This window comes from Syngnathus leptorhynchus, chromosome 12 (genome assembly GCF_054491065.1).
Source record: "Syngnathus leptorhynchus isolate UIUO chromosome 12, UIUO_Slep, whole genome shotgun sequence".
Classification (NCBI taxonomy): domain Eukaryota; kingdom Metazoa; phylum Chordata; class Actinopteri; order Syngnathiformes; family Syngnathidae; genus Syngnathus; species Syngnathus leptorhynchus.
This window is the reverse complement of record NC_141206.1, coordinates 1,318,439-1,334,093: the sequence shown is the minus strand read 5'-3', so window position 1 is coordinate 1,334,093 and position 15,655 is coordinate 1,318,439. Positions and strand designations below refer to the sequence as shown.

Here is a 15,655-nt window from a genome sequence, read left to right as displayed (position 1 = left end):
GGTGCAGTTGCGTGATCTGACAAAATCAACCTCCCTGCGCACTGAGGTCCACTTAAATTTTGGAAAGTACATCAGGACTTTAAAAATATTTTCTAAATTGGAAAACCATGGCAGGAGGTAGGAAGCGGAGCAAACAGCCTGGCATTGTCCAACATGCTGGAGCGTTGGAGTCCAGTGGACCAAGGGGTCGTGGGCAAACTCCCCGGCGACCCGTAGTGGCTGACCATAGACCAGCTCCGTGGAGGAGGCCTAGAGGTCTTCCTATGGTGCAATCCTGATGCCCAGTATGACCCATGGGAGCTTGTCAGCCCCAGGTACTGCCCTTCAGGCCGGCACGCAGGGAGGCTTTCATTGACCTGTGACAACGTTCACAGAGCCCATTGCTCTGGGAGTGGTAGGCCAAGGTGGGGTGGAGTTTAACGCCCAAGCTCCCTGTGACAGTTGTCAATCGTGCACTTATCTTATGGAAGTGACCGGCTCTCCGGTTAAAGGGTAAAATTCTGTACTTTAGCCCCTCTGCAGTAATGCAGTATGTAGGGGAGACAAGAATTGATTTAAGCCGGTCCGGAAGAAGATTCGTTCAGAGTCTAACTGCTGTTCAGGTAACCAATCTATTGTTAGATTAATTCCGTCATTTCCGGATGCCAGTCCCACTGAAATCAAAGAAACCCGAGGGTTGAGTAACTTCTTTGCTGAGACCCAGGATTTCCTCAATCGCGGCCGTTTTAGCGGCTCTCCTTTCCTATTAAGATTGTTGCTTTTGTTATCTGCTCGGAATAGTTTAGCTGTCTTTGTTAAGACCGCAGGAACTCGTTTATTTTCACTAGCGTGCACCCACACTAGCTGAGCTCAAGTTAACTGTTTCGAACCAGATTCTGGCACTCCCTGATGTCAAGGATTAAAGCTGTCTTCATTTAAAAAAGAACTGAATGGTTTAAAGTATGACTATGATAGAGAAACAAAAGAGATTTAAAGCATAAAGATCAAAATAATAATTAATCGAAATTAAATGATTATAAAGTAGAAATTTAATGAATAAGCAAGAAAGAGAATAATACGTTTCAATTGTTCGAACAACTAACAATAATTTCCACTCACCTTTCTCCATAGAGCAAAAATTATTCAGTCTCAAAGTTCTCTCGATTGAAAACTCAAAAATATAGTAAAAAAAGAGGAAGAGGCTAGAGGTCTAAAATACTGTTTGGTGGAAAAGTCGAGTGATCAGTTCTCCTTGTTCCAAAATCCGAATTCTGTTTAAAAGAACAGGCTGGCCTAAAGAATGTAGTTGATGACGCCCTAAAAATGGCTCCTCTCTCCTGCTCCTAGCCTATCTTTAAGCTTAAAAGTCCAATTTGAAGATAGTATAAATTCATTTTAACGGACCTTGGGTTAGTCTAAAAAATAATGAAATCCATCTTTGTCTAATCGACGTTCTCGACCCACGGCAGTAGCCGCAGGGGCCAAGCCCCGATGGAGAACCCACCGGGGGAAAGCGGGCGCTCCTCTTTGTCCGAACGAACCTTTTATACCGGTTCAGTTCGTGGGGAGGTACTATGCCTGCTTGGTCACGTACCAGTTTTTTTCCATGACGCATACATTGGCCTCAGATGACCCAAATGCTTCCAGAATAGAATCCACCTGCATCTCGGCTGGTCTCAACCGGATTTAACCAGATGAGGTAACAATGTTCTCATGAAAGTATCAATTTTCTCAGGGATGCTTCATCCTGTTTCCCACTTCCAAATCTTGTCAACTGTCCGTCAACTTGACATTTGCAAAATGTTTTGTCTCTGACTTGTGTTCCGTCAAACAGCATTTTATTTAGACCTCAACTGAGTATCATCATTAACCCTTTCCGCCTCCTTGTCTTCGCTCACATTTATACATTCATGTGTAAATGGGACATCAATCTTACATACATGTTTGATACTGATTAAACATTGTGACAATAATAACACATACTTTCACAATAATCAATTTAACACCTAATCATAACTATGATGGTGGATTCTCTTAGTTAGCAGGTTACAACACTCAAGATCCTCCTCTAGATCAAGCTCAAGCGCGGGATTGCAATCTTCCACCCACGGTAAATCGTTCACTCTTGAAATAAAAAATTAAATTAAAATTAAATTAAATTAAAATATTCAAGCAGTTTCATAGTATATTATAAAACAAAATAATACAATCCAAAATTGTGTGTTGCTGTGCTTCAGAACAAGTCTTCATCTAATCTATGACTTTTTAAACTATTTACTATGTTAGGTCAATCTGACTTTGGCACCATCTTCTGGTAAAATTTGGAACGGGAATGGCTTCGAGGAAATTCTGGTCCACCATCCGGCGTCTCAGGAGGTGGAAGCAGTGCACGGTCAACACTGTTTACAATGGAGATGGTGTGCTGCTGACCTCGACTCCGGACGTTGTGAGTCGGTGGGGAGAATACTTCCAAGACTTCCTCAATTCCACTGACACACCGGTGGGACATGCTTGGAACACCTCCCCAGGGAGGCGTCCAGGAGGCATCCTGATGAGATGCCCGAGCCACCTCATCTGGCTCCTCTCAACGTGGAGAAGCAGCGGCTCTACTCCGAGTCTCTCCCGGATGACCGAGCTTCTCACCCTATCTCTAAGGGAGAGCCCGGACATCCTGCAGAGTAAACTCATTTCAGCCGCTTGTATCCTGGACCTCGTTCTTTCGGTCACGACCCATAGCTCGTGACCATAGGTGAGGGGAGGAGCGTAGATCAACCGGTAAATCGAGAGCTTTGCCATTTGGCTCAGCTCTCTCTTCACCACGACAGACCGGTACAGAGTCCGCATTACTGCCGACGCTGCACCGATCCGCCTGTCGATCTCACGCTCCATCCTGCCCTCACTCGTGAACAAGACCCCAAGATACTTGAACTCCTCCACTTGGGGCAGGATCTCATCCCCGATCCGGAGAGGGCATTCCACCCTTTTCCGACCGAGGACCATGGACTCGGATTTGGAGGTGCTGACCCTCATCCCGACCGCTTCACACTCGGTTGCGAACCGCTCCAGTGAAAGCTGGAGATCACGGACTGAAGAAGCAAACAGCACCACGTCATCTGCAAAAAGCAGTGACGCGATGCTGAGGTCCCCAAACCGGACCCCCCCAACGCCTCGGCTGTGCCTAGAAATTCTGTCCATAAAAATTATGAACAGAATCGGTGACAAAGGGCAGCCTTGGCGGAGTCCAACCCTCACTGGGAACGAATCCGACTTACTGCCGGAAATGCGGACCAAACTCTGGCATTGGTGATACAGGGACCGAACCGCCCTTATCAGTTGGCTCGGCACCCCGTACTCCCGAAGCACCCTCCAGAGAACCTCCCGAGGGACACGGTCGAACGCCTTCTCCAAGTCCACAAAGCACATGTGGACTGGTTGGGCGAACTCCCATGCACCCTCGAGGATCCTGCCGAGGGTGTAGAGCTGGTCCACTGTTCCACGGCCAGGACGAAAGCCACACTGCTCCTCCTGAATCCGAGGTTCGACCTCCCGACGGATCCTCCTCTCCAGCACCCCTGAATAGACCTTACCAGGGAGGCTGAGGAGTGTGATTCCCCTGTAATTGGAACACACCCTCCGGTCCCCCTTCTTAAAGAGGGGAACCACCACCCCAGTCTGCCAATCCAGAGGCACCGTCCCCGATGTCCACGCAATGCTGTAGAGGCGTGTCAGCCAAGACAGCCCCACAACATCCAGAGCCTTTAAGAACTCCAGGCGGATCTCATCCACCCCCGGGGCCTTGCCACCAAGGAGTTTTTTAACTACCTCAGTGACTTCGACCTCCGAGATTGGAGAGTCCGCCTCAGAGTCCTCAGGCCCTGCTTACACAAAGGAAGGCGTGTTGGTGGAATTGAGGAGGTCTTCGAAGTATTCCCCCCACCGACTCACGACATCCCGAGTCGAGGTCAGCAGCACACCATCTCCACTGTAAACAGTGTTGACCGTGCACTGCTTCCCCCTCCTGAGACGCCGGATGGTGGACCAGAATTTCCTTGAAGCCGTCCGGAAGTCATTCTCCATGGCCTCGCCAAACTCCTCCCACGCCCGAGTTTTTGCCTCAGCAACCGCCGAAGCCGCGTTCCGCTTGGCCATCCGGTACCTGTCAGCTGCCTCCAGAGTCCCGCAGGCCAAAAAGGCCCTATAGGACTCCTTCTTCAGCTTGACGGCATCCCTTACCGCCGGTGTCCACCAGCGGGTTCGGGGATTGCCGCCACGACAGGCACCAACAACCTTACGGCCACAGCTCCGGTCGGCTGCCTCAACAATGGAGGCGCGGAACAAGGTCCACTCGGACTCAATGTCCCCCGCCTCCCCCGGGACGTGGGAAAAGCTCTGCCGGAGGTGGGAGTTGAAGCTCTTCCTGACAGGGGATTCTGCCAGACGTTCCCAGCAGACCCTCACAGAGCGTTTGGGTCTGCCAGGTCGGACCGGCATCTTCCCCCACCATCGGAGCCAACCCACCACCAGATGGTGATCAGTTGACAGCTCCGCCCCTCTCTTTACCCGAGTGTCCAAAACATGCAGCCGCAAATCCGATGACACGATACAAGGTCGATCAACGAACTGCGGCCTAGGGTGTCCTGGTGCCAAGTGCACACATGGACACCCTTATGCTTGAACATGGTGTTCATTATAGAAAATCCGTGTCGAGCACAGAAGTCCAATAATAGAACACCGCTCGGGTTCAGATCGGGGGGGCCGTTCCTCCCAATCACGCCCTTCCAGGTCTCACTGTCATTGCCCACGTGAGCATTGAAGTCACCCAGTAGAACGATGGAGTCCCCAGAAGGAGCGCTCTCCAGCACTTCCTCCAGGGACTCTAAGAAGGGTGGGTACTCTGAGCTGCCGTTCGGTGCATAGACACTAACAACAGTCAGTACCCGTCCCCCCACCCGAAGGCGGAGGGAGACTATCCTCTCGCTCACCGGGGTGAACCCCAATGTGCAGGCGCCCAGCCGGGGGGGAATAAGTATGCCAACACCTGCTCGACGCCTCTCACCGTGGGCAACTCCAGAGTGGAAGAGAGTCCAGCCCCTCTCGAGAGGGCTTGTACCAGAGCCCAAACTATGTGTGGAGGCAAGTCCGACTATGTCTAGTCGGAACCTTTCTGCCTCACACACCAGCTCGGGCTCCTTTCCAGCCAGAGAGGTGACATTCCATGTCCCTAGAGCCAGCCTCTGCAGCCGGGGATCGGACCGCCAAGGTCCCCGCCTTTGGCCGCCGCCCAGCTCACTATGCACCCGACCCCTTTGGCCCCTCCTATAGGTGGTGAGCCCGTTGGAAGGGGGACCCACGTCTTCTTTTCGGGCTATGCCCGACCGGACCCCATGAGCGAAGGCCCGGCCACCAGGCGCTCGCCTTCGAGCCCCACCTCCAGGCCTGGCTCCAGAGAGGGGCCCCGGTGACCCGCGTCCGGGCGAGGGAAAACGACATCCATATATCTTTTTCATCATAAGGGGTCTTCTGAGCGGTGCTTTGTCTGGCCCCTCACCTAGGACCCTTTTGCCATGGGTGACCCTACCAGGGGCATGAAGCCCCAGACAACATGGCTCCTAGGATCATAGGGGCACGCAAACCCCTCCACCACGATAAGGTGACTTCATGGAGGGGAAGCTTACAGCACCTGGTATTCCCAGGCGGTCTCCCATCCAAGTACTCAGGGTAGTATGGCCGTAAGCCTAAATAAGAGAGAGTTCAGGATCCTATCAGCATGGAGTATGAAGCTGTTGGTGAGTCTGGTGGTGCGGGAGCGCAGGCTTCTGTACCTCTTCCCAGAGGGCAGCAGATCAAACAAAGTGTGAGCGGGGTGACTCACATCACACACAATCATGGTCGCCTTGCGGGTGAGATGGGAGGTGTAAATGTCCTTCAGGGAGGGGAATGAAGCACCAATAATCCTACCAGCTGTGTTCACTATGCGCTGCAGGGCCTTCATGTTGTATTCAATACAGCTACCACCCCACACAGCAATACAACTGGAGAGGACGCTCTCAAGGAGGACAGCCACCACCAGGCCTAGCACCAATAGCCGCCCCAGTAGGAGAGCTGTCACCAGGCTGAGTGGGATAGCACCACCAGGAGGAGAGCTACCATCAGGTCTAGATTGGCAGAGCGGGATGGCCATGAAAGTGCTTCAGAAGGACATGGAGGAGCTGAAGTTATCAGTGGAAGTGATGTCTTCAAATGTGGAAACCATAATGAAGCAACAGGCAATTATTACAGAGCTGATGGGAGAGGTGAAGCAGCTTAAACAATTAAACATTGAACAAAATAAGAAAATTGTCTGCCTGGAAAATAGATTCGACAGTTTGGAGGAGTATTCAAGAATGACCGATGTCATCATCACAGGTTTAAAGATCAAAGAGATCACGGAGCTATCAGCAGGCTGTGAAAGGCCTTGCTTCTGAAGGCAATTCTGAACATGACGAGACAACCGAGGAGCAGGTAAAAACTTTCCTCCAGAGTAAAGACATCATCATTGACATTGTCAATATTGAGGCATGCCACACTCTGCCAACCAAGAGTATAAATGGCAAGCCTGTCATATTCATAATTGTCCGATTTACAAACAGGAAAAATAAGATAAAATTGCTCAAACAAGGTAGAAAACTAAAAGGTACGAATGTATACATAAATGAACACTTCACCAAGAAAAATGTTGAAATAGCTAAGAAAGCAAGAGCTCTTAAGAAAAATGGTAAAATACAGTCCACTTGGACTGCTGGTTGTAAGGTGTTCATCAAACTTGTTGGGGCAGCAGAAAGATCTCATGGTTTCTGCATCAGTGCCATGGAGCAACTTAAGAGGTACGAAGGAGACCAGTAATCTGTACATCATTCTGTTGAACCTAAGTTGTGTTCATGGAAGGTAGAAACTTGATCAAATTATCAACCCACCATGAACAGTATTTTCAAATGCCTTTCTTCTCCAACTGGTGTGTTTAAAAAACAAGCACTGATAACTGAAAATGAAGAACTTGGTTTGAAAACATTTGATTTCACTGAACATAAGGGATATGACATAGAGAACAATATTGATCCTGTGAATAACTTCCTGATTAACTACACTTAAAGGAATTGTAAATACTATACTGTAGAGCAATTTAACGAGAATGTATCAACAAATAGAGCGATGTCAATTTTACATTTTAATAGTAGGAGCTTGAAAGCAAACATCTCTAAGATCAAACAATGTTTAAAAGATATGAATAACCCGTTTACTGTAATTGCAATATCTGAAACCTGGTTAAAAGATGTTCATAGAGGGGTATGAGAGTTATACATTAAATAGGAAGGTAAAAGGATGTGAAGGAGTTGTTCTATTCATAGATTAAAAACTATAAGTGGAAGATACTATAAGTGTAAGACAGTGAGAAGTATGTCTCAAGCAATAGATAATATCATGGAATGTATTATTGTTGAAATAGAAATGGAAAAAAAACATTCTAGTAAGCTGTGTGTACAGATGTCCAGGCTCATGTATTGAGACATTTAGTGAACTATTATCAGGAATGTATGAAAGAAAAATCAATACAAAAATGGTCTATGTCTGTGGCGATTATAATATAGATCTATTGAACCCACTTCAGCTAAGTCCAGTAACAGAATTTACTAACTTAACTTTACAGTATGAGTCTCTACCCCGCAATAGCCCGTCCGACTAGAATCACATCTCCCAGTGCCACAATAATTGATAATACGTATATTTACAAATGTAATTGAAAAGAATGTAAAAACTGGACTGATAATAAATGATTCAAGCGACCACCTGCCAGTGTTTGCAGCGATCCAGAACTGTACAAAGAAAAACAAGAATGCTATAACTTTTAAAATGTGTAGAATCAACTCTGGTAATTCAGTTAACTCATTTAAAAATTATCGTTTAAAACAAGACTGGAAAAAGGTATATGGAGGGTTTGAACCCACAACCTTCCAGTCCCAGGGCGGACACTCTACCACTAGACCACTGAGTGTGCTTAGTGTGCCACTGTGCTCATGGTCAGGGCCAGTAGACCGAGATGACTTTGGACGGCTATGCGTCTTACCTGGCTCATCGTGATTAGCAAGCCGCTTGGAGCTAATGCTAACTGGGCTAGCGGGCTGACTACAGTCCGCGTCTGTGTCCGCCACATCTACTGTTATCGCACTATTCTGCTCTAGCTGGCGGACACGTCCCTTTAGCAGGGACAACCTCTCTAAGAGAAGGGTGCAGTTGGTGCACGAAGCCGTACAAACCTCTTGATCCGCAGCCATACTTAGATGTCCAATGATCGACGGGAGCTATGTGGAACGGACCATGAGCACAGTGGCACACTAAGCACACTCAGTGGTCTAGTGGTAGAGTGTCCGCCCTGGGACTGGAAGGTTGTGGGTTCAAACCCTGGCCAGGTTATACCAAAGACTATAAAAATGGGACCCATTGCCTCCCTGCTTGGCACTCAGAATTAAGGGGTTGGAATTGGGGGATTAGATCACCAAATAATTCCCGAGCGCAGCACCGCTGCTGCTCACTGCTCTCCTCTCCCCCAGGGGATGGATCAAAATCACATGGGGATGGGTTAAATGCAGAGGAAACATTTCACCACACCCAGATGTGTGTGTGACGATGATCATTGGAACTTTAACTTTAACTTCCGCAGTACACTCCTCCAGAAAAACAACAACAAACATGGCTGAGCCTGATATATTCAACCCACTTAGCTGAGAGATCCGACCTGATCCTAAAACTTTAAAAGCAGACGTGTGGAATCATTTTGGATTCTACAATGTTGACAGAGGAAATGAATTGGACAAAAGCTACATTCTATGCAAGATTTGTCGCGCTAAAATAAAATACTTTGGCAACACAACGAATATGAGAAGTCACACAGCACGATTCCACCCTGCAGAGGAGGTGGGAAAGCCGGCTGCTATAATATTCTACTGGCCCTCCAGGTTGGGGGTTGGGCTGTGGGCTGATAACCTGCTCCCGGAAAAAAAAACATTATGACAGAAACCAGAAGCAGAGCGCACACATTGAATCAGGGGAACGCTGTAGCCAGTCCTGTAACCACAGACACGATGATGCACAGGGGCCAAAGCCAACACGACGGCCTTGGGCCGAATAGACCACTGCTGCACCCGAAAAACACCATGAAGATTGGAAACTGGAATGTACGAACACTATACGTAAGCAGCAACATCACACTAGCATCAAGAGAAATGACCAACAGAGGAATGGACATCATGGGTATCAGCGAAACACAATGGACAGGACAAGAAAGAGTGGAACTGGCAGAAGGAGAAACCATCATCTACTCAGGAAGAGACGATGACAACCATAGACAAGGCGTAGGCATACTCATGTCGAAGGCAGCGACAAGAGCCCTGATTAACTGGACTCCAGTGAACGAAAGAATCATTCAAGCCAGGTACCACTCCCAACACATTAAGTTAACGATTGTACATATTTACGCACCCACAGAAGATCCAGAAGAGCAAGAAAAGGACGAATTCTACACGAGACTGCAAGATGTACTCGATAGCAGGAATAAACATGACATGTTGATTGTCACAGGAGACATGAATGGCAAAGTAGGAGATGGACACCAAGATTACGGCAGGGTCATTGGCAAGCATGGACTCGGAAGGCTGAATAACAACAGGGAAAGGCTGTGTGAAATGTGTGACATGAACGAACTAGTCATAACAGGTGCATACAAGACATACACAAAGCAACGTGGGTATCTCCAGATGGGAAGACCAGGAATCAGATTGATCACACACTCATCAATAAACAATTTAGGAACTCAGTAAATGATACAAGAGTACACAGGTCTGCAGACATTAGAAGTGACCACTATCTTGTATGAACAAAAATCAAGCTAAGACTGAAGAGACGACAAATAGAAAGGAAAACCACCAGAATCAAGTATGACATTGGAAAACTGATGAACGAAAACATGTTAAAGACCTTCACTATCCGTCTAAGAAACAGGTACCAAGTACTGGAAGAGGAAGAGCTACGAGGAACAGGAGATGAAGCGGTAGAGCGTGACTTCCAAGTAATGGAGAGGGCATACACAGAAGTAGCGGAGGCAGTAATGGGTACACCACGGAAAAAGAAGAAACCATAGATCAGCAAGGACCCATGAAGCCTCGTAGAGCAAAGAGATGAAATAAATAAGAAGATCCTGGGAACACATTCCGAAAGAATCAAAAAGCAGTTAAAAGAGAAGTATGCAGAGAACAACAAAGAGGTGTAGAGAAGTAAATAAGCAGACAAAAGGAAATGGATGGAGGATATTGCAAGTGAAACTGAAGCTGCTGCAAGAAAACAACACATGAAAACACTTTATGGACTAACAAAGACACTGTGCAACGAGAGACCTAGGCAGAACACAGCAGTACTAGACAAGGATGGTAATCTCGTTAGCGGAAGGGATGCGATTAAGATGCGATGGAACACTTCAAAGAAATGTTAAATAAAACAGAGCCGGAAAAGCCAATAACTGAAGAAGACGAATGTGAATTCAGTAACAGAGCTGAAGAGATTATGGTAAATGAACCAACACTAAGTGAAGTCAAAGAAGCAATAAAAAGACCGCAGAATGGCAAGGCAGCAGGAATTGACTTTATCACACCCGAATTATTAAAAGCAGATGTAGAGTTTTCAGCAATGAAAGTACACCAACTGTTACAGAAAACATGGAAACATGAGAAGATCCCAACAAGGTGGAAGAGAGGACTAATCATCAAACTAGCGAAGAAGGGAAATCTCAAAGAATGCAAAAAATCAAGAGGCATAACCCTGCTCTCTGTAGTGGGAAGGATACTGGGCAGGATTATAGCAGATCGATTGGAATGGAATCGATTGCAGGCTGAGAAAGGAAGAAGCAGGTTACAGGACAGGTAGGGGAACAACAGAGCAAATCTTCATATTGAAGTTGAAATTGAAGTTTATTTCTGAACATAAGATCGACCAAACATAAAATCACTTTTTCACATTTTCACATAGTTTCATGCCATGCCAAAAAGGCAAACAAATCAACATGTTCAAAAAAGGAGAAGGGAGAAGCTATTGCTTGTTTTTTCCTACCCCTTTTATACATCATAATTCTTAACATGGTTGATAATTATTTTTTCAAAATACAGTAACTTAATTTATCGGAGGAAGATAATTTTGGAAATGAAAGCAGTTTATACAATAATATTTTGGAAAGAAAAATAAATAAATAAGATTTAGACTATATAGCTGAAAACAGACAAGCAAAAGATTTCAATTACTATAATTTCCTCGTGTAACATTTTTAAAGTGTTTTTTGAATTGGGCAATGTGTTTGCTTTCTTTGATCGTTACAGGTAACTTATTCCATAGCTTTACCCCATTGACAGATATGCACATGCTTTTGAGGGTGGTGCGCACCTTAGGTTGTAAAAGATTCCCTCTCCTTCTCAGACTGTAAACACTTTCTCTTTCTATGAACCATTTTTGTATATTATTAGGGAGTAATTCTTTTTTAGCTTTATAAATAATTTGTGCAGTCTTGAAATCTACCAAATCCATCAATTTTAATGTTTGTAATTTAATAAAAAAAATATTTGTATGTTCACAATAACCAACATTGTTGATAATTCTAATTGCCTTTTTCTGCATTGTGCATACCATCTTTAGGGTGGTTTTGTAGGTATTGCCCCATACCTCAACACTTTAGGACATGTAAGGAAGAAACAGCGAGCAGTATAAAGTGTACATTGTTTTCTGGTTCAGTAAGCATCTGACTTTACAAAGTATACCCACGCTCTTTGCCAATTTTGAACAAATGCGTTTGACTTGCGGTTTCCAGCTGAGACTGTGGTCAATTATTACTCCCAGAAAGGAGTTTTCATAAACTCTATCTAATCTGGTGTTATCACACAATACTTCAATAGTTATGTCTTCTGGGATTTTTCTTTTCCCAAAAATCCATCAATTTTCTGAACCGCTTAGTCCCCACGGGGGTCGCGGGCGTGCTGGAGCCTATCCCAGCCGTCATCGGGCAGTAGGCAGGGGACACCCTGAACTGGTTGCCAACCAATCGCAGGGCACACAGAGACGAACAACCATTCGCACTCGCACCTAGGGACAATTTGGAGTGCTCAATCAGCCTTTCAAGCATGTTTTTGGGATGTGGGAGGAAACCGGAGTGCCCGGAGAAAACCCACGCGGACACGGGGAGAACATGCAAACTCAACACAGAGAGGGCCGGAGGTGGAATCGAACCCGGACCCTCCCAACTGTGAGGCGGACGTGCCACCCAGCGCACCACCGAGCCGCCCTCCCAAAAATCACAAAATTGGTTTTCTTTATGTTAAGAGATAATTTATTTGAGTAAAACCACAGTTTTAGGTTGTCAAGCTCACCAGAGACAGTTTTCATTAGTAGTTGTAGGTTCTCTCCTTCACAAAAGATATTTGTATCATCAGCAAAAATAACAAATTTCAATATATTAGAGGTGTTAATTATATCATTAATATATTATATGAATAGTTTTGGTCCCAATATTGATCCTTGTGGAACACAGCAGGTTATATTTAAAAGCATTGACTTTTTCTCTCCCATCTGCACAAACTGTTGCCTATATTCTAAGTAGCTTTTTTATCCAACTGCACCCTATTCCCCTAATCCCATACCTTTCCAGTTTTTGATGCAAAATGTCATGATTAATTGTATCAAAGGCCTTTTTAAGGTCAATAAAAACTCCTATGGCAAACCTCTTATTGTCAATGTTTGTTGACAGTTCTTCCACAAGGTCAATTAAAGCTAAAGATGCAGATCGCTTTGGCCTAAAACCACATTGACTATCAGTTAATATCTCACACTTATCAATAAAACTGTCCAATCTAACAGCAAATATCTTCTCCAAGATTTTGGAAAATTGGGGAAGCAATAAGACTGGCCTATAGTTGGTGTAAAGATTCTTCTCACCGACCTTATAGATGGGTACGACTTTGGCTATTTTCATTTTAGTGGGAAAGGAGCCCAGTTTCAGCGAGAGGTTGCAGATATGTGCTATGGGCTCTGCTATAGCTACTATTACATATTTAATTAAGTATAAATTGATATCCTCACAGTCCCTTGATGTTTTGTTCTTAAATTGTTTAACAATATCAATTATTTCAGTTTTATCTGTATCTCTCAGAAAGAAGGTAGCCGGGTTTCGTTCCCCAAAAAATTGTGATACACCTCTCCTTTGTGGAGGGATTATCTCATCTGCCAGCTTGGGCCCTACATTCACAAATAATTTGTTGAATCCTGCCACCACTTCATTACTATTTTTAATTATCTTACCATTTTCAAAGAATTCATTTGGGAATCTGGCACTTGTTTTTTTTCTTCTTATAATTGATTTGAAAATATTTCATGTGGTCTTTAGATTATTTTTATTTGTTTCCAACAGTTTACTATAATAATCTTTCTTACATATCTTTTATATTTAGTTTCTTTCTCCTCAGTTCTGTTTAATAAAGTCTTTATATAATTCATTCTTTTTTTTTTTGCATGCATTCAACAGTCCCCCAGTGAACCACGGTTTATCTGGTCGTTTTGAATTTTTCTTTGGTCGCTGAGGTGGACAGTTTTTATGATATAGAGTCAAAAAAGTATTTAGAAATAAATTATAGGCTGCATCAGCATCCTTTTTTTCATAATCATTCCTCCAGTCTTGAGCTGTCAGATCATTTCTAAATGCATTCAGAGTGCCATTTGTTCTTACTCTTCTTTGTATGTTTACTTTGCTATTGTCTAAGTTCTTATGTTTAAATTCATGGATAACAAACAGCGGCAGATGGTCAGTGATATCGTTTATTAATCATCCACTTTCTAAATTACTCGTCATATTATTAGTAAGAATATTTTCTATTACTGATGCCGAGTGGGTGGTAATTCTGCTTGGTTTGGTTATGCTAGAATATAAGCCTTACTATACATTGCATCTATAAAATCTTCTATCGCAGGTGTTTTATTTGGATTTAAGAAGTCTATGTTATAGTCCCCACATAAAAAAGCTACATTCTGCTCAGTGTTTCAAACCATGGCCTCAAATACTTCTTTGAAATTTTCGATACTAGAGTTGGGTGTTCTATAAACACAGCTAACAATGACATTCTTCATTTGACCCATGTCAATTTCAACAGTAATACATTCACATAAGTCAGGGGTGTCCAAACTTTTTGCAAGGAGGGCCAGATTTGATAAAGTGAAGGGGCCCGGGGGCCAGTAGTTTTTTCGGACATTTTTTTAACTACAATTTCATCCAAATAAACACTGTTATAAAACAAATTTCATTCTCCCAATTGTCTTTATTTTTTAAATGACAAAATAACCAAATATATGCCACTCAGGCAGATGTGAACAACTCTAAAAACACAAATTCTGCCTTTCATTCATATCTGAAGAGTCCGATAACATTGAACAAACTGTATGAAATACCTTAAATTTACATGAGTTTAAAATTATTTTCGCCTCATGAACATTTTAAACAGGAGTTATAAGTAATACATAAAATCCGATCACATTGAACAAACTGTATGAAATACCTTAAATTTACATGAGTTTAAAATTATTTTCGCCTCATGAACATTTCACACAGGGTTCACGCAGCCGGTTCGCGCGTACCCTTTTTACAACGGGTTTATTTCCGCATTTGACTTGCGCATGCTCCGCATAGCAGGACAGCTGGAGTCATGTTCTCGCTGTGAAATCACGCCGGGTTGCGCGAGATTACATTTCTGCGGCATAAATATAAAATAGCTTTGGTACGTGTGTATTAAAGCGCTGGTCAACAATGGCGGCGGGCCACATACTAAAGATTTTATCACAGAGGCTGCGGGCCTGATGAAATTTGACCACGGGCCGCAATTGGCCCGCGAGCCGGACTTTGGACAAAACTGACATAAGTCATCGATAACAGTTGTCATGGTTTCTACAAACCTATACTTTAACCTACTGTCTATATACAGTGCAACTCCTCCACCCTTTTTATTTGCCCTATTCACAAAGTTGAAATTATATCCTTCTAATTCAAAATTGGTCCCTTTGTCGTGGCTAAGCCAACTCTCAGAAATGGCAATTATATTGAATTGCAAGTAAATAATTATATTGTAATGCAGTAAATAATTTTTAATCTTATCAAAGTTTGCGTATAAACTCCTACTGTTGAAGTGTATTATTGATATATCTTGCTCTAAGTTGAATTTCTCCTTGAATTGATTTTCAGTGTAATAACAGCAGTTGCTAGTTACATCGTCAAAGAAATTGCTTTCTGGGTCTATATCTATATCCTGTACCTGCATGGTAATTGTTTAAGGTAAGCGCAAACAGTCACCTTCCCATCCACACAGATCCAAATTTGAGCACATACACACCCAGCGCTCCACGTCCACACACACACACGCACCCGCACACGCATGCACACATAGCCTTTGTAATGGCAGCCAAATAGTTGAGACAATTTAAAAAAGTTCCGTAATGTTGGTATAAGAGTTCTGCAGGTGTATTGATGAAAAACAAGTCCAGTTTGAGTTCATGGGGGATATTGAAAGAAAGTGTAATTGTGACAGTCAGTCGGCGTTCTTAGCCAAAAAAGAAGAATTACCAGTAA

At 44.1% G+C, this 15,655-nt stretch overlaps 1 pseudogene; it reads right to left on the bottom strand.

Moving 5' to 3' along the window:
- Positions 1-13,504: 13,504 nt before the first annotated feature.
- LOC147047775 (uncharacterized) lies at positions 13,505-14,244 on the bottom strand (annotated as a pseudogene).
- Between the last annotated feature and the right edge of the window lie 1,411 nt (positions 14,245-15,655).